Source organism: Rhea americana, unplaced genomic scaffold (assembly GCF_003343005.1).
Source record: "Rhea americana isolate MKP2758 unplaced genomic scaffold, rheAme1 scaffold_119, whole genome shotgun sequence".
Taxonomy (NCBI): Eukaryota; Metazoa; Chordata; class Aves; order Rheiformes; family Rheidae; genus Rhea; species Rhea americana.
The window spans coordinates 414,716-419,350 of NW_028185250.1; the positions used below are offsets into that span (position 1 = coordinate 414,716).

The 4,635-nt window shown below is 48.7% G+C and overlaps 1 pseudogene; it reads left to right on the plus strand.

Moving 5' to 3' along the window:
* Positions 1–3,702: 3,702 nt before the first annotated feature.
* LOC146600653 (uncharacterized) lies at positions 3,703–4,629 on the plus strand (annotated as a pseudogene).
* The last annotated feature ends 6 nt before the right edge of the window (positions 4,630–4,635 follow it).

The window sequence follows — 4,635 nt, forward strand, 5'->3', positions numbered from 1 at the left end:
TGGGGACATACAGGTTAGGGTCAAGACGTTTGTATSCTTAGGCTGATGATACATATAGTATGGGCAGGAAAAAAAGCTGTTTTGGCCTCTTGATCTCTCTGTAGATTAAAACARTTCTGGTAGCTGAGGGCCTTTCCTGTTAMYTCCACTTGTCACCRTCTTTGCTGCCTGCTGCTAAAGATYGTATGAAGATCCAGAGAGAGAYAGGAAAAAATAGAAGGAAATTTATAAGGAAAGAGGAGCAAATCCTCATACCTGATGTAGTCATTGACTATGGGAGAAGCAGCTAGTATATAAAATCAAACCAGAAGGACAAACTGAGTGATGGTGCTGCACTGTCATGGATGTTTTTCTTCCTTCCCAGGAGCTGAAGATCTTTGGACAAACTCTCTTGTGACAGAGGCAAGTGAAACTGCCAGTGGGTGGTGCATGGGCATCTCTAATGCCTACAGACACGGGCCGAGCTGCCCGTGCCCGCTGCATGTATTCTATTTATACCACAGCAGAGGGAGTGTTGGCAAAGCATCTCCGAGGAGCAACCTTTTGTTTTATCTACAGCTGCTCCTTGTTAGTGCAACTGAAACACGCATAATCACTGTAATATGGATGGTGTGATTAACCAGTTCTGTCTCCAGCTCCCCTGCTGCAACCGACTGTGATCACCCAGTTATTGCATCTTGCATAGGTGCAGTTTCTTACAGTGAGGAAAGCACCTGAAATACCTGTGGACATTTTGGATCTGCTCACCTGCCTGCTTCTCTCAACAGCTCATTACATTCTGGCCTTTTTTCCATGCCTGTCAGGAGGCCTGATCAAGACATTGCATTTCTGTGTGCTCTCCAGGCTCTGCGCTGAGGGACTGTATTGGAAATCAGAGAGTGAGCTGTGTGTTAAGAAATAACTCTGGCACAAATATGTTTAAAATTACTCTTTGTTTCTCTGACTTCTCTCCTAATTTAGATTATCCAAATCCAGATTCCCTCCAGACAAGATGGAATTCTAAGAAAATACTGAAATACTGTTTTATTTCATTTGTTTTTTAATGTCCACATTTCTCGCATTTCCTGTTCCAATTTCAGACTGAGTCTGAGCTTCTCTACTAACATTGCTTGGGCTATTCTTTTGGGGATCGAAGAGAGGGGAGAAAAATAAACGATATGGAGAGAATGTGTTTCTTGGATTAGCCCCCTTTGCAGCCACAGGTTCTTTTAGACAAGCTGGTAAAGAGTTACTGACATTCCTCTGTTTTCAGGCCAAATGGAGGGATTAGATAAAGGGTATTAGTAAGATGGGTAAAGATATTAAAAAATGGATGCCTAAATTTAGGCTCCTAAATTTGTATTTTGAGCCCCTAAATAAGGGCTTCATCTTGTGCCCTTTGAAGTCAATGCCAAAGCTTCCACTGAATTCAATCTACAAGATGAAGCCCTAAATTATGGTCAGGTTCTTAAAAGTTCTCAGTGTCTCATAGCTCCAAATAAGTCATCACTCAGCCTGTTTGCAAATCACACCACTTACTTAAGTGCCTAAACATGGAGTCTGTGCTTTTAGGTATTCTATATTTAAAATCCTGCCTGTTGATTCTATCTTACTTTCCATCTTAGGAACCATTGACATGAGAAAGATAATAAGGCTAATAAAGAAGCATAGCCTGCACATGCGTTTATTTACTTTTTTGGTGAATGGTACTTAGCACCAACATGGTGGATTCTATAAGAATGTTGGTATCTCCCGTCCTCATATTTATTACAGTGTAACTTTAACATGGAAAGCACACAAGTGCCTTTGCTTGTGCCAGGATTCATGAAAGTACATGACCATTTGCACAAATTTCTCATACACTATCCTCCTGGTAACAGGATGTTGGCAGGTGGGAAGATCACAGGATCCAGATGAAACATAAGCTGGGATGAGCAATCCTGTAGTGGTAATTTTAAAAGCTGGGTTTTGTACATTATTTACAGTACCTTGTAGCTTTAAAGGTATAAGGCTCCCCTGCTCCACTGGTGAATTTCATCTTTTTTTTTTTTTTTTTTTTTTTTAATAGATTTCTGTGTGAGACTTTAAACAGTGCACTGGGGATTTCATCCATCCAGAGGAATGTTAAAATTACAGATTATTTGCAATAAAGATACATTCATTCATAAAAGCTCACTTAACATGGTGAAGGAAGGCACTTTGAATCTTCCATCAAATAAAGAAAAAGAATGAGTTTCTGCTTTCTCCTGGTCAGAAGCTCGGAGGCCTGGCATGAGGAGGGAGCTGCTCACAGTGAACTCTGTGACAGAGTCGGAAATGGTTCCTGCCTCCAGGAACTTTAATTTGGCTTTACCATCAGCTAATGAAATATTCCCTCTTTTTCCCTGGAGGCCTCAAAGTCTCCCTATCTCTTGGAGGACATGTTTGGCAACTGCATTTTGAGTACGGGAAACTCCAGTTATTTTGGACGGATATTTGTTTCTTCAAAAAGACTTTTTGCAATAATTAGTAGGAAAAAAAAAAGGAGAGAGAGAAGAAAAATGGATTCTTTTGCAATGTTTGAACAACACTTACCACTCCTCTGTAGAAACGTGATCCCTGAGGGGAAAAGGGTTATATTCTCCTCCAAGCTTTTAAACGGGCTTGACTTCTCCCCTTCACCAGRCGGAAGGCGCTGGGTACGGGTGGCGTGGGGTACAGCTCTGCCACGGGGGGAGCGGAGGGGCTGCCTGGGCGCTGGCGCGGCTCCTCGCTCAGACGGACCCGTCACTCGTCTCCCAGCCTTTGTCGGGATCAGTGAGACCCCGGCGACATCCCCGAGGACCGCACGAGGGGGTGACACAAAGTGTTTAAGAGAGAAACGAAGGGAAGACCGGGTCTAAGATCTACTGAAGGCAATGATTTTTGTTTTGTTTTGTTTTTGTCGGGATCAGTGAGACCCCGGCGACATCCCCGAGGACCGCACGAGGGGGTGACACAAAGTGTTTAAGAGAGAAACGAAGGGAAGACCGGGTCTAAGATCTACTGAAGGCAATGATTTTTGTTTTGTTTTGTTTTGTTTTGTTTTGTTTTGTTTTGTTTTGTGTGTTTCCCTCAACCAGCAGGTGCCTCTATAGAGCCAACGCTTTGCCTGTATCATTCGGAGCCTGTGGCACTGCACTGAAATACCTGCTTTCTAATGATAATACAGCCTTTTCTTTCTTTGGTGCCTTTTTCCAGTTCCCCTTCCTCCAGCCTGTGGCGAACCCCAGGAATTTACCCAGTCTGGACTTCCACCCATCCACCACCCAAAGTCCTTGGAGGATGGTGGCAGGAGATAGATTTATTTATGTTGACACTCGCACATTGGTACAATATCCCATATGAGGAAATTTTGTGGATGACACGAGTGAAGGAGCCTCGCTAGGGAATGCCAGYGTTAACTCCTTTGTGCCCTTCAAATACCTTCCCAGAAAGCGGGACGGGGTTATCCGACGACATCTTCGCCCCTTCAGTATAAGAAGTCCTCCTGTACACTCTGGCACCCGATGAGTGAGCGCAAGCAGGCCCCTTGAGCTAAGCAGGGTTTATGCTGGGTAAAGAGAAATAAAAGCTAACTAAGGRTAAGCCCCCCTCTGCTTTAGCACATAGGTGCTAAAAAATCACTGTCTCCAAAAAGTGGAGGTCGGGGCGGGGGGAATGGGACTGTAATCACGGTTCGTGCTCTCCTGCCCCCTCCCCCAGATGATCCTGCTGGACTTTGGAGTGATTCCCACGGACAAGGTGAATTTTGACCTGAAGGTGCGTTTTGCCGCCGGGGCAACGCGGGTGGGGGAAGAGTGGCGTGGCGGGTGTGTGTGTGTGTGTGTGGAGGGGGCGAGGGCGGCGAGGGGGCCGGGACGTGGAGGCCGCGGGCGGGGCCGCGGGGGGGTCGCGGTCACGAGTGGCCGCGGCGGCTGGGCGAGGGGAGGGGAGGGGAGAGGGGCGCGCACCCCTTCACCTCTGTGGCCTTTTTGCTGAGCGCGGAAAGGGATGGGAGGGGAGGAGGGAGGGGAATCGGCGGCGAGGGTGGGACTTTGCCGGAGCGTCTCTCCCTGCGGCCGCGCCGAGCAGTTGCAGAGCGCCGGCGAGCGGGCGGTAGGGCGGGCGCTGCGCGGGGAGCGGGCGCTGCGCGGAGCCGCGCCGGCGGGGGACAGCGCGCCGCGGGAGCAGCCCTGCCCGGCACCGGGACCTGCTGTTGGCTTTCCGCCTTCCTTTATCCTCTCGTTTAATTTATTTTTCCCCACCTACACTTTGATCTGCTGGGATTTTTTTTTTCTCTTTTCCTGCAGAGCCTCCCCTCGCCCCAGTTCCCTCCCTCTCTAGCCAGTTTGGATTTTTTTWAAAAAAATTCTCATTTTTCTCTGAGCGGTGGACAGAGGGAGAGAGAGACAGAGACAGAGAGGGCAGGAGGAACGCGCTCTGTTCGTCCCCTCCACCTCACCGCCCCGAGCTGCCGGAGAGGGGTCGGGCCGAGCCGCGGCGGTGRGATCAGCCCCTTCCCCCCGGGAAGGCGACCGCAGCTCGGGGAGCCGCCGGAGGAGGCCGCCGCGCAGAGGGGGCGCAGGACGAGAGATGCATTGAAACTTTCCGCGCAAAGTTTGGCGTGTGCGCGTGAGACCGTGCGAGCGCGGCGCG